General features: G+C 30.0%; 2 long non-coding RNA genes across 10 annotated transcripts in view; one reads left to right on the forward strand and one right to left on the reverse strand.

The window, feature by feature from the left end:
* Positions 1-25,085, reverse strand: part of LOC148618089 (uncharacterized) — a 228,617-nt gene that overhangs the window by 149,515 nt on the left and 54,017 nt on the right. For 2 of the 3 annotated variants that reach the window (XR_015922625.1, XR_015922626.1), the window contains exons 1-4: positions 7,350-7,416; positions 6,699-6,763; positions 6,011-6,064; positions 2,805-2,851 (exon numbers count right to left, since the gene is read on the reverse strand). This is a non-coding gene — a long non-coding RNA (uncharacterized LOC148618089). Of the gene's footprint in view, positions 1-2,804; positions 2,852-6,010; positions 6,065-6,698; positions 6,764-7,349; positions 7,417-7,794; positions 7,841-8,606; positions 8,671-25,085 lie in introns of those variants that run through there. The other variant, XR_015922627.1, reaches the window with a different exon arrangement.
* Positions 1-25,085, forward strand: part of LOC148618091 (uncharacterized) — a 68,753-nt gene that overhangs the window by 25,345 nt on the left and 18,323 nt on the right. Inside the window, exon 1 of one of the 7 annotated variants that reach the window (XR_015922637.1) lies at positions 7,413-17,165. The exons of 4 other annotated variants lie outside the window; for them this stretch is intronic. This is a non-coding gene — a long non-coding RNA (uncharacterized LOC148618091). Of the gene's footprint in view, positions 1-7,412; positions 17,166-19,718; positions 19,888-20,857; positions 20,968-25,085 lie in introns of those variants that run through there. 2 more of the 7 variants (XR_015922640.1, XR_015922638.1) reach the window with 2 other exon arrangements.

Genomic DNA, 25,085 nt, shown 5'->3' on the forward strand with positions numbered 1-25,085 from the left:
CGTATGCTTTCTATAAAAGAAAATGATATTTAAAATAGCTTATCTTGATTCTAAAAAAATGATGTCGGTCTTGAAACTTTATTCAATTATCTTTATTTATCATAATTTTCTGAATATTTTTTTTTCAAATTAACACTGTTTTTTTACATTAACTACCTAGTATCCTCGACATTATTTCTTTGTATCAATTAGACGATACATCATCATGCACACATGTTGTCGTCATAACTAGCCTAAAAATTATGTAGGGGTTATCGCTCGTTGGTTGTGTTTTATCGTTATCAGTGGTTCGTTGAACTAATCTAAGTAATTAAAAAATGTCACTAATATTTCTGGCCAACATTATTCATTGTGTTAAGTTACCCTGTTGCACAACACAAACTTTGTACATTTAGTACAGTTAGATTTATTTTCCAGCTAAAACTTTTGTTTTGTTACTAGGCTTTTCTGAGACCTCAATTGGTGTGTACCAATTCAATTAGACTATGCGTTTTCTCAGCCATAACTTTCGACATTATAATTTATTTGTATGTCTTTGGTACGGAAGAACATCAATATTAACTGTATTTCTGTTTTATCACTTAAAATAATAATTGTAAATTTAGCTTAAAAAAATTAGGGTTAAAGGTTTAATGCTAACCTAACAAAACAATTATATGGCGCTAAAATCATTTCAAGTGAGATTCGCAAAGTGAACTGTTTTTTTTGGTATGTTAGGTATAGTTAAGTTCAAGGTAAAAATGTCCTATTTCTGTCGTGGTTTAATGACGATTTTTTTCTAATCCAGGCATTAAAGGGCCAGTAGGTTCTGTTAAAGAGGAAACCAGTCTGATTTTCAATTTCTACGCAATCGCACTTCTCTTACTTTGATATTTAAGGACATAGTTTGTCTAGGTAGAACCCGCTCCAGACATATTTACCAAAAGTAATTTTTTTCTGTTTTATTTGCAATGTTACAAGTAAAGAATAAACATAAAACGTCCGCTCCATTTTGGTTCTGATCAACTTCTTTTAACATTACACCTTAATCCACTATAAAACACATTGCCCTATTTTAGATTGATGATAAAAAGTTTACAATTTCTTATATTTCATTTTCTAATTCATCAATTTACAGATATATTATATTTAGCGAGTTTAAAATATTTATTGTTTTACCTGTCAAAGGTCAAAGGCAATGACCAGTTTAGATGAACATCCGTGTAATTTTGACTAGATACTCATCTCTGTTATCAAAGTGGATTTGTGAAAATTCTTTGTTGCATTAATGCCCACTATTTAAAACCACTTGAACAACCATCGAAAAGTATATGAATGTTCAGTCTATTCATAATCTAGAGCCTTAAGAGTAAATAATTCTGTTTGTTACAGAAAAAAGAAAGAAAAAAACAAACAAACAAAAACCCAACATTTTTTTTCTTTTCAAGTTTCCCATGTAAGTAAGGCTCAATTAAGACATGTTTCAGTTTTTTATGAGTCACTTCACGTCCGGTTTTTTCTTTCTAACCTTTCGTAACCTTTTCTTATTGTTAGGATAAAGTACAGGTTACCATGATTTTGACTTTCATTGTGGATTTTGAAAACAAAGAAGATATGTTTAATTATAATCTGAATTACATAAATAATTTGAAATGAAACAATAGTCATAGAGGTAAACACGATTAAGCTTTTTGTTTCCAAAGAGTTTTTGTTATCCTTCCTTGTAAGTCTTTTATTTCACTAATGTAGAAATTATTTGATAAATGTCGGAGGAAACAACTGAAAAGCATATGCCATTTAGTGTTTACAATTAGAGTTTGCATAATTAAGTAAATATAGCAGAAGTATGTGAAATACTTAATTTTCATAGACTTTAAACATCATATAATATTCCGTATGGCTTCTTTCACACCCATAGGCACACCGTAGTTATCTCCCTTACCAACTATAGTAGAGATTTCCTAAATTTAGGCCATTTTAGTATGTTATCGAAAGAGTTTTAACTTAGGACGTGAGGTCATCATGCCACTATCTGTAATTAAAATATCTAATCAATCGTCTTAATAGTTAATAATATATTAATTGTTTTAACACTAACAATCCAGTTGAATGGATTTGAACCATTAATGTTCTGAATTTGATTCTTATGCTAGGATGTTTTACCCGACCAATTAATATTTTCCTTGTGACTTTATCTTTTAATGTCATGTTCAAAGGTTTGTATTTAAAAGTTTGCAACCAGTCTTATTACTAACTGTCACTGGTATATATATTTAAATGAGCCATGATACATTTATGGAGTAAAATATCATTTTATTGCAATTTTAGTCGTAGTCAACATAAAATTAATAACTACAAATCGAAATTTGCTTTTTTTTAATTATAAAGAACAAAAAAAAAAAAGGATTGTATTTGATAATATAGAAACAAGATTAGGTATCTAGCTTTTTTTAACATTTAAGGTTTTGATTAATCTAAAAAAAATACTGATGATATGAATTAGGCCGTCTTTGCTAAATTAGTCTCAGGCAGTCTAAGGCACCTGAGACAGCATACTGAGCAGTTACTAAAATATTCTTGGATCAATTATAGGAAAGCTTCGTTTCTTTCAGTCCCCAAGAAAAAAAATGCTTCAAATTAATAATATAGAATATCCCTTAGACAAATTAAAAATGTTCACTTTTGGAAAAGTACAATATCGCTGCACAGAAAAATCTACGAAATCCATTCTATTAATCAAATGTATATACACGTATTTGATCCAAGAAACTTCTATAGTGAACATAATCGTTATTGTAACTTTTTATTTATAAAAAAAAACTCACCTTTTATTGCACACTGTATATATCTGTATCTTTGCAACGAATGATTTCTGAAAAATAAATAACACGCTCAAAACAAATATGCTATTACCACTGAGTTATAACCTTATTGTGCATTATAAATACTAGTTTTTTTTCTTTAAAGTTGTCTAACTTTTTAAAGAGATTTTTTTTATATGAACAAACGATGAACATACACTAGAATTTTGATTTAGAAAACAAATGTTTCATACTTGGTTTTAAGTACTTCTCTGCCTAAGAATCAAGACCAATGTGTTAAAGGTGTGACACACGAAGAAAAAAAACCGCAGAGATTTTAATGCATTATACATTATACATATAGTATTTATTCCTCATTACCTCCAGAAATAAACATAAAAGTGTTAGCAAAGTTTGCTTTTTTTAAAAACTGGTCAAATTTATTCGAATTGCACTATCAGAATCACACATGCTTCAGGATAAATTTAAATACATTTTTTCAGTAATTTTATAGATGTTTTGAACATATTGAAAGCAAAATACCACATTTAGAATTATAATGTACCACTCATTGCCTGATACTTACACAGAATAGTACACAAGGTAATAGAGATTTTATCTTGACATTTTTTTTTAAGTTTATACAGATAACATTGTAAATTTTTCCAGTATCTCGAAAAATTAAAAGACTAGTTTTTCGAATCCTTTTTTAAATGTTGAAATAATACTTTATGAATTTGTTTTTCATGAAAACATATGGGGAACTCTCGATTTAAAGAAAAAAACAACAACTTATATTTTACATCTTATTTGTTTAAAATATTTTAAGAGTTATTAAATAATATTATTTACACTATTTAGTCATTTTGAATTAGTATTTTATATGAATTTGCAGTTACAAAAAAAGGTGTTCAGTGAAACAGGTACTAAACAAATATACTCAAATTCCATTACTCGACAAGTGTATCTAAAAAAAAAAAATAAAAAAATGAAAAGGTTCAAACATGAGGACATCTGTGGGAGGGAACTATTGAAAGTGCACGTATGCAGACAAAATTTGCAAAACAATGAAACGAAAACGTTAACACAGAATAATAAAGTACAGGAACCCAACAAAAACAAACTCAGAAAATGTGTCTATTTCCTGATTCATGTGTGTCCCCCATCATAAGAGTTAACATAGAGGAGACCGTCTCCTTAAAAATTGAATTTCCCAAGGCTTTAAAGTTAAACAACTCTGGTCTTATCCATTTAATTGCTTTTTTTGCCCAGTGACCCCCATTTTTCTATTTTTAATTTCATTTCACACACCTCAAAATGTTATTTTATTAGTTTACACGAAATCCTTGTTTTGTTTTGTTTCTTTTTTTGGGGGTGGGGTTAATAGATAAAACATACTAATATAAAATCTATGGAAAATTAAGAAAAGTCCGTTCTCCGTCAAAATTTCAAAGGCTTATGTCTAAAACAATCAAGCTGATCCATCATTATTTCACACTTACATTGTCCCAACCTGAAAGATTACACAGCCCTTTGAATTTTTTTGTTATTAACAAAAAGAGCAGCGGACATCCTAAATACTATATCAAATGTTTAAGGTTGGCTCATGTTATACAAAACGGTATCTTTAAGTTCAAAGTGATGTTTTCTGTAAAGCTTTCCTGCCAAAAGCTACACAAATTCTAACAGAAATTCAAGAACAATCTAAACTTGCCTGAATCTGAATTATTTTTTTTTATTGGTTTACCTTATTATTAATTTTTACTAATTTGAATGCCGATTGAAAATTGTTCTTTTATTTACTTTTTACTTTTATGTTAAGGAAAATGGGAATATCAATGTGTCAATCGAGGGAATCTCTGTAGATGGAATGAAATGCTTTCAAACGTGTAGAACAATTGCCATATGGATAACCAAAGCCCTTACCCAAACACCACTTTTTAAATTTCGAGCACTAAATGTTTATACAGCTTAACAATGCAGAATACACTCTTAAATAATCTTTTCATGTCTTTCTTCCAGAGTAGGATCGGTTTCTTTTACTCTTTTTTTATTTATTTGTGTCTATGTTAATTGTCAAAGATATCATTCCTCTTTAACTGGACGCCACGTTCAGCACAAAAAGTCATTTGCAAGAGGCAAGACTTGCTCTATCTATCGGAACACATGAGTTCACTCCGGTGTTTAGTCGTGTTCATGCAGTTCATTTATTTTTCGTGTTCTTTTTTTTTTATCTATTTTGTTGTGTACGGTGTTTTCTTGTTCTAGGACTTCACCTCAATGTTTGTACCTTTCGTATTGGAACTTTTACTTTCTAGATTTTTCATTTTTAATAGTTTATACCCTTTTACCATAAATTCCTAATTCTCTTCTAGATCTGTACATTTGTTTCAACTATTCCCATGTTATATTGGTTACAAACTTTGTTAAAAAAATCTGGTATTGCTCAATTTATCTTGGCCTATCTATCACTACATTTAAGTTAAAAAACTTCAAATGTCCGTATACGTATAGTCCTATACACTGTAGAATGTTAAAAATATATAAAATGCATGTCAGTAATATTACTTTTAATTAGTCATTTGTTCCTGTCCAAATTGAACATTTGTAGTAAATTGAAGATTTCCATCCCGCAAATACTGCAGCAGGTTTGGATTGATTTCTTTAATTTGTTGGCCTAATTAGAACACTGTTTACGTTTTTTTGACATGCCTTAATTATCGCCAAATTCATTAGTAGACTTGTACTAAAAAGAGTAATATAGCAAATACTTCTTTAAAAAAATGCTGTTTTAAAAGTTAAGGTATACCGATTGAAATTAGGTGATTTGAACATTTGTTATTTAGAAGTGAAAGTACTTATACAATGCCCACTTTTGTTTGTGTATATTTTTTGCTTTAAAATATCATACCTAAGAATTGATAAAAGTATTAGTAAATAGTAAATAACGGGATGCGTATAAAGCAATGACCTTACAGTTTTATAATTGTTTTTATTTGAAATGATGTACTATTTCTGTTGTGTGACATTACGAGAATGATTTAAAAAGTAATAATTTGAAACTGTATTTATAAATTGTATTTTATCAGTTTTATTTATTTTTTTACTGTTTTAAATGAAGTGTTTTTTTCGTAACTGTGTTTTACTGATGTTTTTAAACATGTGATTCCTAATCTCTTTTTAATCCTTATTCATTTCAATAAATCTTTCAAATAAAAATAAAATTATACCTAGGTAACTAATCCTAATAAAGATATATCTTCCATGTGATTCCTACTTTCTTCCTGGAAAATAAAATATAAATTTAGCTTTTTTTCCCTTATTTACATAAACTGTCAAACTGCATTTTCTCTAAATATCTAGACGACGACTTTGACTTGTTGACGTTGGGTTTGTTTGTATTATTCTACAAAATTGAAAGGAAAAAAGAAGTATTGAGTTTAAAATTTTTTGTTTTTTGTTTTTGTTTTCTCTTATTTGTTCTTTTTTCTTGTTCTTGTTTATTCGTTCATGTACATAAACTAGTTATTTTTTCTTCCTTTTTGTCTACTATTTCTTCCTTTTTGGCTACTATTTCGAAGCAACAATTGATCTTGTATTTCTGCTTACTTACTTACGCGTATTTTTGGACCTTAACATCTCAGAAACGCCACAAGCAAGTTAAACAAAGGATTTGTAGTAACACAAATATCTTTCCTGTGCTTGCCTTTATGACGATATGTTTAATAAAAGACTAAATGAAATTATACCTGTAATTTGAAATTAACACAAATCCACATTCTTTAAAATCACATTTATATACACTGTCCTATTTTTTTCACCATCTATTGCCTTCAAAAGGCACCGCTGGACAAAACGAAAGGTACAAATTACTAAATATATCATATATCTATTGTTCGTAAACTATATAAAGCCTACCTGTTCACCATAAATGCAATAAAAATTTTGTATCTCATTCTGTAATGCTGTATTGGTCTTTTTCCCTGTAAACACAAAGTAATAGATGACTAACTACAAAGCTGATTTGTATAATTTAATTGCAGTTATTTTTCTATTGGTAATAAAATTTTCCTCTTCTTTTCAAATTGTTCATTTTTAGTTTAATTTTCCAGTACGCGTTTATAGTATGAAACAGGCCTGGATCTAGTGGGTGTAGTAAAAAAACAACAAAAAAAAACATGAAAAATAGAATGTAAAATTAGTAGAATTTGTGCACTAAGTGTACAAATTCAACTAATTTTACATTCTTTTTTCATATTGCCTATGTTCAAAACAGTATGTAGTTTTTTTTTTTACTACATCCACTGCAAATACATTTATTACAAAAGTTATAAGTCCGTATTTAGATAAAGATTAAAGCTTTTTTTTCGTATAAGGAGGATTCTTGCTTTGTGATCTCTGAAATATTGTTACGTGTATTACATAACTATTTCAAGATAAAAACTTTCCATTTTCATCTGTGATATATCCGTTCCTATTGTTACATCCCACTTTTCACAATCATTCATTTCTATTCACACATTTTAAAATAAAAATTACACATTAAATAACTATTAAGCAATCACTTACACTTTATCTGAAGATGCCTTTGGACTTTTCATATGTGTTTCGTTGCCTTTTAGATGAACTTTTTTCCCTGAAATGACAGTAAAGCTTAATTTTGTAATATGAACGGCCAGTCTTTGTCTCTTTTCTATGTCAGGAAAAAACCAAACAAAACATTGGAAAGGACAGGAAATAATAAAATGAATACAGATGCAAACCTTAACATTTTTAAAAATTTCTTCATTCCTACAAAACCGTCTTTTATATAGATAATTTTGTAAAGTTTAAGAGAGTAGAATATTCAGCTATACGGATAGAAAATATACCAATATATGTATAACATTATAAAGTTTTAAAAGTATACACCAATAAATGTGTATAACATATTCCAGAATATTTAGATTAGGCAAGGAATTTCAAAAACAAAAATTGAAGATCCATTACATGATTTATTTGCATTTATATCTACCTGTTTAACAATAAGAGTTTTTGTGAACTGATGTAACTTTAACTGTCTGAAAAAAAAAAGAAATATATGTAAAAATCATTTCAGTTGTAATTTGTCATTTATAGTACTGAATATTGAACCCAGACCTTTGAACCTGCCTCAATCATTTTTTTCTAGGTCTGTGTATCTTTCCATACTAGTTCTAGGTATGTCTTTTTACTTTGCCAGAGGAATTCTAAATATTGTTTTGCGACCAACCATTCTATATTGCCATTTGAGTTCTAGATTTTGTAGATTGTCGTTCGAGTTTTCGATGTCGTAACAAGATCGTACACTTTGCCATTCTAGTTCGGCAAGATGTTTTAAGAACTGTGTACTATGTCATTCGAGTATTGAATATTGTGTTGGAAAGATGGCCTTTATTTTTTATTTGCGTTCAGAATAATTTGTAATGTACACTGAGCTTAATCTCTTCGTTTTCCCTACAATCCACTTTAAAAACAAATGATATTGACATCTTTTTGAGATAATATTCCCTATGACGTACATGTTTTCCCTGATGAAACATTATACATACCCATTCATATCGTATCTTTTTTTAAGTATACAATATAGGTAACATTTGCATATTGTATGCATGTGTTGCTATCAAATTGAACTTCCAAATACGCACAGGAGAAAATTAAAATAAATTGATAAAAAAACAACAACAGAAAAACAAAACAACGAAAAAAAACCAAACAAAACCAAACAAAAAAAAGACTAAAAAAAACTAAAATAAAATAAAATAAAACAGTGCACACATTTACTTTTGATCTATACATGTATATTACCTTTTTTCAAATTCCAAGTCTGTAATTCAAACTGCTTATTTATAGTCTATGGTTTTTCTATATTCTGTAAAACAATTGAAATATTATTAAACATTTGCAAAAGATGCTCTTTGAAGTTAGTTATATCACCCATTAGAGTATTAAACCGTTTTTTTTACCAATCCGCACCATATATGACAATTTAACTTTTTTTTCTATTTTTACCATTTTTATTGGCTGCAATAACATTTAGTGTTTCTAGTGGTTTAGTCGGCAGATGACGGAATGTGTTCAGTACAGTATATGTAACTCTTTTGTTATTATGCCAACATAGATAGTGCTATAGCATTTTTTTTGTAGTCATTGACTTTTTATACAGGAAATCCATTCTTGAATGAAATAAAAATACAAATCATATATATTGTAAATTTGTAGAATCAAACTATGTATGTTTGTTGTAAGGAGATATTCATTTGAATAGGTTTGAAGTATTTAGAAAAGTAAATATTGAGTCAGTTAAGTCTTGATTTATCTTTCATTTTTATAGAGAAATTCCATTCATTTAGTCGACTTTATATGTGAATGAAGCTTAAGTTTTGCTTTATGCAATATAAGCGCTAAAATATAAGTTGCTATACCTTAATTTCGTAATTTTTGCATTTCAAATTTGGTATATAAAGAATGAACAAACAAATTTAATTTGAAGATGAGATCGGTTGTTTCAATATAGAAAACTTATTAATTATCACGTGCAAAAATGGTCGGTGTAAAAACTTGGTAAAAGGTTAAGGGCAGATAACACTAAGCAGAACAAATCAAGAAGAGATATTGTAATAAATTCCAAATTTCCAATTTTCTTGAAAAGCGAAAAATCAAGTTGTCTTTCTTGAAATGCATGTTATAATCACAAAATGAAAACATGTTTTAAAAAGTTTAAGTTTAGACCATATCAATAAAAGGACTAGGCTGTAAATCTGTAACAATTTATTGTATAAGAAGATAAAGTCATAATCTTTAAGACCTTGATTAAATTATAAAGCCTATATTAACAAGTATGTTATCACTGCTTTTCCGGTCGCTCTATGATCGTACATATTTTGTGTAAAATGCCTTATTTTTCTATTTACAATTTTATTGAATCTGTAATGATGTTCCTTAAAGAGAATAAGTAAGTCATCCCCATTCGGAATATGATATAAGATGTTAAATGATGGGTTAAATATTGCAATAAAAACACTCTAAAAGATTATATTATGGTTTTGTCATTTTTTTTTTGTAAAATCTATTTACACAGATGAGAAATATTACAAAATATGTAAGTAATGAAAGCGGTTTTTTCTGTCTTGAATAATCAAAATGAGTTTAATTTTTTCATTTTGTTCCGTACGAGACACGTGGTTTATAAATTAGTGGCTACGGAATATGTTAGATATATAGAAATAATGGCTACTTGAACAAAATATGAGGACAGCTTTGATGTTTGAACTTATAGAAAAAAACATATTAATTACAAAACAAAGTTATAACAAATACGTCATTGACAATTACAATAAGTAGCAGGCATGTAGAATATACTTTAATTATTGTGCATTCAAAGAATAATTATCATTTAAATACATTTTATTGTATTGCAAATTTCGCTATGTTGCAAGGATGTTGTTAACCGTTCCATGGCTAGACAAGACATGAAGACAGACACACACAACAGATCAATTCGAACTCCTCTAAAAATTGGGAGCATGGACCAGGTGAACCGGTAAGGTAAGCGTCCTCTGCTTTTCTAGAAACATCCGTCGAGTTGCTCATAAAAAGTTTAGGGTAGACGAAAGAGGGAAGGAAAATTATGACACGTTGAACAAATAAGTTTTTATTGATTTCATGATTACGACCATAAAATTTCTGTTGTGAAAATCTTCTTCAGTTGGTACAAATTAAATGTTAAACTAACACCTGTGAATTAAAGTATTCTTAGTGGCTATTCTTGTCCGTTTTACTTTTTTTACTTGCTGCACTGGATATCCTCTTCCAAATACCATACTTTATTTAAGTAAACAAGATTTTATTATCAAGTTTTGTATAATTTTCTCACACGATGCCCTAATTAATTGTTGGATTAGTCTTAACATCTAGTCATCTTAATACATGACAACCTTCTGTTTGAGTCCAGACATGATATAACGTTTCTTTCAAATTTAGGCAAATCCTCTTCCATTAAATAGATAAAACAAGATTGTAAATGATGCCAGAAGGATAGATATTTCAATTCTATCTATTATCAGATTATAGTCTTTATAAGTTTAAAATAAGACAAAACTGAAAATGTAAATCTTCATTTAAATGGTGTTATTTCAATTTGGATTTGTGTGCTTGCTTTTTTGTTTAAACTCCATTCTTAACAATAAATTTCTTATAACACAATTCAATATAGTTGATTTTCGTAAAGTTGAACATGGATTTTTTTACTTATTATGTTACATGTACTTAACAAAATGTTGCATAAAATTATGATAAACCCTGACACTGTATGAATATAAAGAAAATTAACCGATAAAATCATTCATAATATAAAGAAGGGAGCTTATATTCCTTACAAGAAACATATTTGTTCCATAAAGAAAATGTGAATTAAATTTTAAAAACAATTCGTTTAATGTTTAATATTATAATCTTCCTTATTATGAATTAGTGCAATACAGAGTGTGTAAAAGTGGAACAACCGATAGGGTCTTTGATGAATTTCGTTTTTGTGACATAAGCTAATTGTCAGATTTATCTGTCTGATTTAGATGTTTATATTAATCAGTAGACAATTCAAAAAAAGAAGCTTACTCAATGATCAAACTTTTAATCTTGTTACACGATTCTTCGATCATCGTTTCAACAATTCCCAGTAATATAAATTTAGTAATTCACTGGTTAAAAATAACAATCCGCAAGCCTAGACTCCACCTTCTCATTAAGTTAATGACAAATCTGAATTTTTACTTAATCTGTATTTTAAATGGGAAATTAATTAGAGAGCCGGTTGAAAATAATCATTTATACCGAAAATGCATGTGATTGAACACTTTTCATATCAATAAGATCGTCTGCACATATGTAATAATATTTTCATTATTTGCGCTCTCCAATCAAAAATTATAATTATGTCCTCAATACATATCACAGACCTTTCATACGAGAGCAACTATCCCCCATTTTGTTCATTGAAATTTATCAAGCAGTCATTTAAAAAGAAAATCATTAGAGATGTATATTTTTTGATGTAACGCACCCGTGATATCATCACTCGATACTATGTGGTATGAACTGAAGTGATATTAAGTACCCTTTTGTATTTAGACGTTGCAAGCTGTCTGCCATTATAGAAGTCACAATACGATTTACTTTTTGTTTTATATCTTTTCATTTAAGTCAATTATTTGATATCTTGAAATAAAACTTTATTAGTCTATATATAAGTTCCAGTAAGAGGCAGGCAAATATGTATGGCAAAATACTAATCATAATCGTATTTAGTATTTAATGTTTATGTTATTGCTTACTCAGAAAGTTACGATTGAGCATTTATTTCTAACTCGTACTTGAAGATAATTTTCCATATGAAAATAGCTTAAAGGTTGCATGTTTCAATGTAATATATCCGAAGAAGCTCAATGTAATATCTCTGAAGATGCTGATTTACAGAAACCTCTGAAACATTTAAATAGTATTTTATCAGTTCTCAACGGATGTAACACGTATACATTAATACATGTGCACAGTATTCATGTAATATTGCAGAGGTTTTTTGGGCCTGATGAAGTTGATCAAGCATATGAAAGTAGTACTAAACAACTTCGTGGCATCGTTATTTTCATTTGTTAAACAAATAAATATAGAATTGAATTGTAAATTTGGCTGTAAAAAATACATTAAAAGAGTAATCAAGGGAACCAAGGTTATAGCGGTAATCAAAAGAATGTAATCCAGGGACAAAGACCAGACATGGAAAACAGACATACATAACAAAGAACATACAGTAACTAAAATCATACATACAAAGTAACAAAAGCAAATAAGCAACTCGGACTCACCTAAAATATGTCTTTAGTTAATACACAATGTACATGCAAATGACACTAATACATGTGTATGCTGTAGTATAGGATCTATAGTTATCACAAGATATTCACATATGTATGCAGGAGTATAAGAACTTTAGTAGTTACAACATGTAAATATGTGCATACAGTAATATAACATCTATAGTAAGCACAATATATACACACAATGTATGCAGGAGTATAAGAACTTTAGGTGTTACAACATGTACACATTTGCATGCAATGTATAAGATCTATAGTTATCACAACAAGTACTCATATGTATGTAGGTGTTTGATCACTATTACAACTTAAGCACAGATGATAGATCTCGAAATTACTAGTCCAGTTAATCTGACACATAGATGTCTACACCAAGTATGCACATTACAGATTTCAATTCCATTAACGTATTTCCAGTGAATTGTACTATTAGATACACAGAGATTTATTGTGGATAAGATGTAACAACTTTGAAATAGCCAACTTTCTTAACGCTGGTGACTCTTCACTTTTTTTTTAGCACAAAATTAAATTTAACGGCGATTATAAATATTTGATTAGTATCTACCATGTAACACCTGTTCTTGCCCCATACCACTAGTATTTGGTTAGTATCTACCATGTAACACCTGTTCTTGCCCCATACCACTAGTATTTGGTTAGTATCTACCATGTAACACCTGTTCTTGTCCCATACTAGTATTTGGTTAGTATCTACCATGTAACACCTGTTCTTATCCCATACTAGTATTTGGTTAGTATCTACCATGTAACACCTGTTCATGTCCCATACTAGTATTTGGTTAGTATCTACCATGTTACACCTGTTCTTGTCCCATACCACTAGTATTTGTTTAGTATCTACCATGTAACACCTGTTCTTGTCCCATACTAGTATTTGGTTAGTATCTATCATGTTACACCTGTTTTTGTCCCATACCACTAGTATTTGGTTAGTATCTACCATGTAACACCTGTTATTGTCCCATACCACTAGTATTTGGTTAGTATCTACCATGTAACACCTGTTCTTGCCCCATTCCACTAGTATTTGGTTAGTATCTACAATGTAACACCTGTTCTTGTCCCATACCACTAGTATTTGGTTATTATCAACCATGTAACACCTGTTCTTGTCCCATACCACTAGTATTTGGTTGCGTGTTTGTACGTCGCGTAAATGATATTTTACTTTTGAAGCGTTTTACATTTGTTAACAATATGACGCATTTCCTTGTTCAGTTATTCCTTAAAGGAACCTTTAATGAGTAATATAATTGAAAGATAAACGTTGTCAATTTAAAATTATTAAATATTTTTATAGTACATGTAGAGCTATTTTCAATTGCTATCTGTAATTCTACGTGAACTTTCTTATAAAACAAAAGTTATAGTCGTATTTTGATCATTAACTTTACACGCACGGAATAAATCATTCATTATTCATGGACAATGATAGTTTTCAAATGTACCAGTCCATATATAAGAAGTGACATTTCCACCATGTGATCTGTGTGTAAATATGTAGATTTTGCCGAAATAGTCAATTGTACTTTCCGTTTTTATACTCACCTTGAGGGAATAAAGTTATCCTTAATGAATATGACAATGTCAAGGTGACATAGCATTAGTTCGTTTGGTGAAGTATAACCAAACAAAGCATTGTTTGTTACAGCAAATCAAAGGAAATTGAGAGAAAAGGAAATGCAGGAATGTGTACGTCACAAGGAAATTAGTGACTTGTTTAACCTTCTTTGAAAAACATTGTCTTTCTTTTGCCTAGCAAGGGCAAGCAAAGAAGCTGCATAAAGAAAGCAACGAAGTAATTTGTAAGTTAAATTGTTATAAATCCTCTCGTTTGTACTTGTTAATCAATGGTGAATCGTTAAAGAGTTATCTTGTTATACCATACTAACCACAGTAAACTTTGCGGTTTCCAAAATTAGCATTCATGTCACTAAGCACATAAGAAACAGCTTTAACTTGGCTCTGTAGTTGTATCAATGTACCCATACTTAAGATTCTGGTGAGATCAATCGGTAACTGAATTGTTAATTTCATCTGCACAAAACCTCAAACCACAAATGTTATTATTTCTGTAGTTTAGGATATGATTTTACGCCCAATTGGGCGCACTTTGCTCTGAAATGAGTGGAAAATTAATGTTCGAACCTGCGGCCTACCTAAAAGAAATTGCTGTGGTATTTACTAATGCAATTACATCATATCAGTGGATTGATAACTTATTTCATAAGTCGTCTGTTGAAATGTTTTATGGGGCGAATATTTCATGTTTACTTCATCGTTGATACAAAAAGTCAAGCTTTATGTTAAATATCCATGCAATTAAAAATGTAAATGTATACTTTCTTGATAAAAAAAATTACTGAAAAGTCACGATTGAAAAACAAAAACATTAAATTCAAACGAGAATACGCCATGCCGCAAACTTCATATTTATAGTTACTACAGAAGACAATGCAATAGTCAAATTTTACATTTCAACTATTGGACTATTCACTAAAAAACCTCTTAAAAGCAGTCAGGAGGGTGAATAGAACATCATATTAATAGGTTGTTTATGTAGACAGTTTATGGTAAATATTAATTTTTATTTACATACTGGGTACACAGGATATTGCAACACATTTTTTGAATGTTTTCAAAATATATGATAACATTTGTTATACATATGTTAAATACCAACGTACATGTAAAAAAGATATGAAAATCATATTTGGACTGAATGAAAAGTTCTGAAACATATATACATACCACTGGGAAAAGATATTTTCAATATGTTTTTCATACGATGGAGAAAAAATTGTGGTGGTATATTGATATGGAGCTGTCGTCGTTGTCCGTAGATAATTGGTTATTGTGCGATAACTTAAGTATAAGTTGGTTTATCTTTATGAAATTTCGTAACAAGGTACCAAACTACGGAGGAAAGCGGGGTATTGATTTTGGGGTTAATACCGTAACCATTTTATAATTAGTGACCAAGAAGTGACCTAAAACAAGCATGTCATTGAATTTCACTATTTAATTAAAAATTATTTCAATAAAAGTATAGAAAAATCTATGGTTTTGTTCCACACTATTCTATACCTCAATGGTCAGACTTGTTTTTTTTAGGGAACAGAAACATGCACTTCCCTGAAGTCCAGACTATAAGTTTACTATAAGCGAATGAATCTTTTTGATTTGTATTACACAAATACTACAAATGGAATTGATTTTTGGTGTTTTGACTTGGGCCAAATTAGAAAAAGGGACCACAAAGGGACCAGAAATAAATATTTACTTCTTATTTCTTGACAATAGCTTGTTTATTTTTGGTCTGGTTTTTAAAATGTTTTATTTTTTATTTTTCATGAAAATCCATGTCTGCATTTTTCAATCAGATTTCAGATATCTCTTACGATTTTCAAGTTATAGTGGGAAAAGTGGACCATGCCCCCAAAAATGGATTTTTTTTATTTTGGTGCGATTTTGAATATTTATTGGATTTCATTGCATATCCCAGCCCAAATACTAGAGCTTTAGGTAGTATGCTAACCAAATTAACCCTATCTTTTCTGTTGTAAATATAATGAGGTACAAAGTGATCAATGAATGCACCCTGAAGCAGTACTTATTCTTTCTTCTTAAAACTGAATATCTAAATACTAAGTCCAAATGAGTTGTTTTGTCCATAAGGAACTGTAAGTCCCTATGATTAGTGTGTCAAAAACTAACATTGTGTCAACACATGCCTCAAGTGAAAAGAGTTCAAGAGTTTCAGCACATTTTAACATATGATTTTGATGTGGTATGACATATAAAGAATAAATATTTTCATATTGTACCCTAGCAAATGCTTTCATATATCTGAAACAAATGAAAAACATATACCCAATGCACACCACTTGTGCAAAATATAAAAGCTATATTAATTTTTTTGACAAATTGTATTTATCTTAAGAATGGTTTCTGTTCACTATCTGGCAAAGTAAATCCACGTAATCAGCAAATATATGTAACTAACTTAATTTGTCTTTTTAGCCTAACTTGTCGACTTAAAGTAAATATGATCAATGACGTTGAAATTATGTAAGGGCTAAAGCACTGGTATCATTTTGGTGGTGTTCTTGAGATCATGGCTGTATATACTAATTTTTATATTAAATTTTGTACACTGATGTCTTTTCCAAACTTGGAATGCAAAGCCGGCAAAGCTGACTGAAAACCAAATTATAAGACGAGATAGTCCTGAAGGAATCACGTTGTTTTGCTAATCTGTTTCCTTTTCGGAGACTTGCTGTGTGCTGCGTTTAAATTCACTGCAGCACTAGTGAGTACTAGAAGAGAGTTCAGATATTTCACCAATAAAGGCGGATTGAATACGAGTTGTAAGTTTAATAAATGACAAAAGGACAAGACCGCAATGCTTTGGTGGTACAGTTGGAAAGGCGATAAAATAATATGAGGGGATCATTTAAATTTCAAGGTAAAGTAAAACTTATAAACGATACAAAGAGATCAGAAACGTGCAATTGATTTGAGGTTACCTTACGACAGGTTAATGCTAGATTTTGATATTATGTTGGGAATTATCCTTATGAACATCAGAATTTGTCAGAATATGTTCGAAGGGTAATGTTTTCCACTTATGTTTGTCAGAAGTAGCACGAAATACAGAATGAAAACACTAACACTGGTGATTTTTTTTTATACATATCACTAAATTTAGATGGCAGAATAAGCATGACTCAGGGAAAGTAAAATATGTTAGATTTTGCATGATTCAGCGAAAGGAAAAATTGTTACAATTACCATGATTCAGGAAAATAAAAAGATGTTAGAATTAGCATAACTTGTATTAGGGTAACATTATATAATAAACACGAATCAGAGACACTTAAAATGTAAGAATTAGCATGATGCAATTTATCAGAATAAGCATAAATCAGCAAAGGACAAGATGAAAAAAAAAATTAGTGAAAATAGCTTACTTTGAAGAAAGGTTAAGTTTTTACCTTGATAATTAAAGCATTATTATGGATCACGGAAACTTCATGAGTAAATGTCTTGTTTTGCAAAAGCGTATACGAGGTCTTATGTATTTTAAACTCGGGTTCATTTTCTGTATTGGTTCCTTGAATGGACGGCATTCTGCAAGACGAGAATGTTTTATGAATGTATAAACTCACATGGAGAGATTAAACTATTAATTTGTAGACCAAAGTTTCGTTTTTTTGTTTGGTTTTGGTTTTTTTCTTTTGTTTTTTGTTTTTGTTTTTGCCTTTATGCACTGCTGTCCAACGACAGGACAAACGTTAAAATACGACAAGGAAAACAAGATGTCTTTATGAAAGTCATCTTTAAAGAGTTATAGTTAGTATGTCTAAAATAGCGATTTTAGGATGTCAAAATAAAGTGAGTAAAATTTAGTGAGATTGAAACTAAAGTTTACTATGAATTTGATAACAAATGGTTAAAACACGTAAAAAGTATATATTGTCATTCATGATACATAGTATAGTACAAATACTTTGTGGTACTATTGAGACAGTGCAGATTTATCTTCATGCAAATATAAAAAGTCTAATGTCGGTAAGTGTCATGCAGGCATAAGACACAAAATAATCTTTAAGTAAAATGTTTGAATGTAAGAGACATTTGGTAAGTATGGTAACAGTAACAAGATTTATCCTTACATATTATAGAATAAAAAAAGAGGTTAAAAACTGATGATACCGAGTAAGTAAAAATTTAGAATAAGATACAACACATGCATAAGGACTTCCAGTAAATTAAATGTTTACGGTAAAACGGGACGAAAAAGTTTTATTATATATTGCAAATGAATTATATATTTGTCTACAAGAACGGTAAATAATAAAACGTATATATAATTTTGTGTCCTTTAAAGGTTTTTCTCGTAGGAAATATGACACACAAACGACTTGGTGGTAAATCAAAAAAAAAAGGTTCTTCTTAAAATAACAAATAAAACAAAAAACAAAATAATAATAATCTAGACCAAAGTAACGGTTAACTATATTTATACAAAAAATAACCTTCGACCTTACACTGAGAGTCTGTTTTTGGTCTGACGGGAAGTAAACTACTTTTCAAATATAAAATCCTGATGTTCATACCCTACTGTTGCGCCTGGTTCGCACTAGCAGATTTAAGTGTCATTAATGTTGCTCTTTTATGTTTTTTCTAGTCTTTGTCTCCGAATCATGAAAATCATGTTACCTGTTCCAAAGCTTTTACTCTTACACCCCCCCAAAAAAATACAAAAAAAATAAGGGTACAAAGTTTGCAGGTATCTTTAGGAGCAAGGGTATGGGGAATGGAGAATTGTTTATATACCTTTCACATTTCACGAAAGATGTTCCAGTTGCATGGTGACAATTGTAAAAACCAGAGAATTGAAATAGTTCTTATATATATAAGAAAGAAAATGGTCGTTTTTGAAAGATGATTTATGCAAAGAAGACATCATCTATCTTACTAGTAATGATGTATACTTGTAGTGACAAGGAAAGTCTTATAGAAGCCCAAGTTTTATTGCACGATTTTTTTTGTTTAAATTCTACACATGCAGTGTTTTCACTTTTAAAAATAAGTTTAACTTTTAAAGGAAAAAAAAAGAAAATTTATGTACGTCTTTCTCCATATTTTATGGTTTATTTTATGCACCAAAAATAGAAAACTTATTCATCACAATGATGAATTTGACCAACACAGCTGCTTAATTTCTACTAGAAAAAACAGGTTTTGCTACCTCCAAAGACTGAAAAATCTACAAATGAAGTGTTGATGTCGGTGAACATATAAATACCTTTGTTGCCAAGATTATATACTAACTTGCAAAAAATACCCTTAAATGCACAGATGACTACTTGAAGATGTAAGGATGTCAGTGTTTCATACTAACTGTAGCAAGTTGACTATACATGGCACTAATTGTCATTGTGGTTTTTGTGAAGTGAGAGTTCGACCAGAATAATGGATAAATACTTTGTTTCCACTGAATTTGACAGTTTTATCTGAAAAATATACGACATCATTAACGAATTCACGAATTCATATTTCCAACTCTAGATTCTATGCGAGTTTGCAAATTTGGTTGCTCCCTCGACGGGATTCGAACCCTTATTTTCCCTGACATCTATGGACACATGGTCTGATTCCAACGCTCTAGACCACTCAATCATGTAGGTTATTAAAATATAGGTTTCGTTAACCGATTGATGCTTCCTCGTAAGTAAATCTAAATATATATTTAATGGTTGTCAAAGTAAACGAAAACTTTGTTTCTCTTTAACTATAACAAAATTACAGAAAGTATACATAATATAGTACATATATTTACATTAATATGTACCAACCTGGAGGACTTACTTTCACATTGATTTTTTTTTAAAAAATTTACATATCTTTTCAAAAACTACTAGGTTCGTAGATTGAAATAATATTTCAAATTTGTATAGACTAGGTATATTATGGTAAATGCGAATAAATATTTTTGTCACATTTAGTAAAGCTTTACATGTAAGAATATAATGATATTCACCAATAATGTCAACAGAATTACAAAGATTGCACTTCCCAATCCTTTCGTCATACACGCGCCATCTTCTTGATTCAGCAGGCAAACAATATATAAACAAATTAAAGGCAGCAATGATAAATATTTTCAAAATATAAATCTGATTTTAAATATTCGGTAGCAGAGAGTTTTTGGGAGAATTCTCAACAAATGAAAAACACGTTTGCTTAAACTGATCAATAAGACAACTTCTAATGCTTTCACATATTTATCGGCTTTTTGTGAAATCAAAAAAATTAAAATCAGCAGTGATAAAAAATCATTTAGGAAGTTAATCCATTTTGTACCTTACCTATAGTTACTCAAATACAATGTAGATAAATTGAATATAGAAAATTCAATTTAACTAATTTTTTTTGTCTTTACCAATTCTGATGCGAGCGCAGTAATTGACCATTGGCAACTTCATATTGAATGGTATTTGATGTCTCCACAACTCCACATACACAATGTAATTGGGAGTGGACTTTTTTAGACGTGAAATCATGTTATAGTATTTAAAATTCACAATGATTTGGTCATTTGTGCTCTTTGAAATACTGAGCACTTTTGTAAAACTGATGATCATTTTTAAATTTTAGGTCATATGTTATTTTGTGCGAGTCCTAATTGCGCCGATGACTACACGATACAGATGTTACACATGATATCCGTATGTTGCTCTATGAGCCCATTATATAATGAAGTAAATATAAATAATACAACTTTTATACAAAGTAACATCTGTTTTGATACATTTCATTGAATGAAATTTTGATTGGACAACTCTCTATAACCTAAAATCTGTATCACATTGATTTGACAACTCTCTATAACCTAAAATCTGTATCACATTGATTTGACAACTCTCTATAACCTATAATCTGTATCACATTGATTTGACAACTCTCTATAACCTATAATCTGTATCACATTGATTTGACAACTCTCTATAACCTAAAATCTGTATCACATTGATTTGACAACTCTTTATAACCTATAATCTGTATCACATTGATTCAAAAACTCTATAACCTAAAATCTGTATCACATTGATTTGACAACTCTCTATAACCTATAATCTGTATCACATTGATTTGACAACTCTCTATAACCTATAATCTGTATCACTTTGATTTGACAACTCTCTATAACCTAAAATCTGTATCACATTGATTCAAAATCTCTATAACCTAAAATCTGTATCACATTGATTTGACAACTCTCTATAACCTATAATCTGTTTCACATTGATTTGACAACTCTCTATAACCTAAAATCTGTATCACATTGATTTGACAACTCTCTATAACCTAAACTCTGTATCACATTGATTTGACAACTCTCTATAAACTATAATCTGTATCACATTGATTTGACAACTCTCTATAACCTAAAATCTGTATCACATTGATTTGACAACTCCCTATAGCCTAAAATCTGTCCATATCATAAAGAGGTTTATGATTAGTATATGTATTTATATTGATATTTCTTCGATGTCATATTTTTGTACACACAAACATTTCGATAGATTATAACCGACATTTGATAAATCTATCTTAACCCAACTATCTTAATTCACTCTATGCGTCCACCTTACAGTTGAAAATAAATACATGTATCTTCATATTCTTTTATGCATTTCCTTATTTAATTGTAAGCATTCAAGCTGAGCTCACTACTTTAATCTGTAATAGTTAGTGCAACTTACAATTCCCCCCAAAATAACAACAACAATATATTTTAAAGCCTGAAAACAAACGTATTCTTACAACTATTTTAAATCAAATGATAAAGATATTTCACGTCACAATGTTTCTGTCTCAGAAACTGACCATACTTTAAACATTTCGAGAATCTTTAAAACTTTCTACAATAACGACTTGTCCTTTACCTTTATATTTTGTACGTTTTCATTGAGTTTCTCTACATGGTTTCCTGTTCCTGTTTTATTTGTCTTGAATGGTCGGTTTTGAAAATTATTTTAGTCATGGTCACTTTTAATTGCAGTCTTCGAATATATCAATTACCGCTTTGCAATAGTTCAACAGGAAAATGAAGTTTGCGTTTGATTAAAAATAGTTATTTTGTTTTAATACAATATATCTTAGGCATCTTTGTGCTTTAAAATTGACTTTCTGTCCTGATATTGCTTACGTGTTTCATTTTTAGACTTTTTATCGTCAAAGATTCAGGCGTCGTATTCACAAAAAGTTGTAAAAGTAAAGTTGATCATAAATTATGACGTCACAAATCTATTTTAGATTGTGACGTCATTACTTACGATCAACTTTACCTTTACGACTTTTTGTGAATTCGACGCCTGGACTATTGAGTTATAACCATGCTTGGAACAAAATTCAATCTGAAAGCAGACTTAAAACATACTTCTTAATAATAAGTTGTACTTTTATGTTTGATTAATTACACTCCGTTGGAAATAGGAAGACAGAATTTTTGTCCTTATTTTCTATGTTTGATTTTAGTAGAATAAACTTTCATTGTGTAAGAAACAAAACAGTATTTTATCATATATGATTTACAGTTTTCCTTGTACGTAAGAGATACACATTTGTAAGAATTCCTTAGTTACATTTTAGGTATAAAGAAGAAAAAAAACAATATAACGCCATTTTATCCTAATAAAGCTATAAAAAAAATCAGTATTTCTATAGAGTAAAAGACAATGTTGGAAAAAAAAAACCATATCGGTGGTCATTCAATTGTTTGTACACTATTAATTATCTTGTTAACGTAAATAATTTTTCTTATTGAAATGTCGTCACCTATACTATCCCTTCGTTATAGTATTCACTGCAATGTTATTTAACGGTAACTGTACTAGTATCCCTATTCTTAATAAGGAAGTAGTAGTAGACGGTGTATCCAAACTAGTTCTTTAAATGGTTTAAAGAGAAATCAAGGGAACCAAGATTCGAACGGTAAAAAAAATATAATCCAAGGAAAACGACTATGCAGGGAAAATAGATACACACAACAAAGAAAAACACAAAACAAAACAAAACAAAACTCCAAAACAACACTACAAAGAAAAAGTGAATGAGCAACCCAGACTCTACTAAAGCCCAGGACCATGGACTAAGCGCAAAGGTATGGCAAGCGTCGTCTGTTTTTCTGCCGACATATAATATGTAGGCATTTTTAAATTATAAATAGACAATACTTCTGGTGGTACATGTTCATTAAGAGTAATCAAGGGAACCAAAGTTATAGCGGTAATAAAAAAAACTGTAATTCGGGGGCAAAGACTAGACATGGAAAACAGACATACACAACATAGAACATTAAGTAACTAAAATCATACATACAAAGTATCAAAAACAAATGAGCACCTCGGACTCCACTAAAAACTGGAAGCATGGGCCAGGTGCACTGTTAAGGTAAGTGTCCTCTGCTGTCGTAGGAAAACCCGCCGATTTGCTCATAAAAAAAGTCAAGTTCTGTAGACGTAGCAATCTTTTAGCAACATAACCCTGTTCCAAAAGCCTAATTGTAAGAAGTATAGTGTGATACAAAAAGTAGTTACGGAAAGCTCTGATATAACTTATGAGCTGTGATATGAAACTCCATACCCAGGTGCTCAAGGGATGTTGCCACAGATAAACGGAAAGTTGACAATTCTGAATGAAAATTCATCACGTTTGTCGTAAAGTTTGGTCAATAGTTTCCTTTTATCATCGATCTCTAAGTGTAGGTCAAGATATGAGGCTTACTTCGCGTAAATGCCTTGTATCAAATCTCCAAAACTAGCATACTTTAACGATAATACGCATTCCATAAAGCGGAAACAGAGACTAAATGATCAAGCCAAACGATGTTATTTCTTCCGGATCAGCTATAAAGTTAGCCTCATGTGCAGGAATAGGTCAGCAAGTAGAGGAGCACAATTCGTTCCCATTGGAATGCCTACCGTTTGTTGATCACATGCCCACCGTACTGCACAAATATGTAAACAATTCCAGCATTTTGAAAACATCTCCTTCTGTACATCTGGGAGATGATTTGAAATTACTTTTTACAAAGTATGAGGAATCTCTACTAAGAACTATTTATTTGTATCTAGGTTTACCATCGTTTTTGAAGAAATAACGATGTATAATTTTTCTGAGTTCGGATTTTAACTGAATATGGGAAATAGAATTATACAGTGTTGAAAAAATCATAGGTTTTAATGCTATTTTATTCTGATAATAATCTTGAATTGAAGGTCCCCAAAAGATCTTTCTAATCTTTCAAACGAGGGACATCAAGGGGGAAACAATACCATACACAACAAAAGGATACAGGCTAATAGCAAGTTAAACAACATGAATAAAAATACACAAACATATATATATGTTGGTACAATACAAGTATGGACTAAAACAACATAAAGCATATAAAACAAATAAATGTCTTTCTTTACAAGCATTCTCAAGACATCGACATGAACATACATTGAAGATGATTTGAGTTATCAGATGTAACAAAATTGAAAACTTCCAACTTATTCAAATTTCTTTCAGATTCGACATTTAAAAAAACGTGAAATTTTAATAGTCTGGCCACGTCGTTACGGGAGATTTAACCATCATCGAAAACGAATCTCTGCGTAATATCCTTTCTAAAGGATAAGACCTATACTGCTATCACACTCTCAAAAGAAGAGATTGTGGAAAACCATAAATCTCTGTTATCCTCTTTTGATGATTGTGATTTACAGTCTATGTACTGGATTCCTAAACTCCACAAGAATCCATACAAACAACGTTTCATAGCTGGATCTGCAAAATGTACCACCAAACCTCTTTCAACACTTTT

The sequence above is a fragment of the Perna viridis genome, chromosome 5 (genome assembly GCF_037379345.1).
Source record: "Perna viridis isolate PV_CMFRI_1.1 ecotype Kerala chromosome 5, ASM3737934v1, whole genome shotgun sequence".
NCBI classification, from domain to species: Eukaryota; Metazoa; Mollusca; class Bivalvia; order Mytilida; family Mytilidae; genus Perna; species Perna viridis.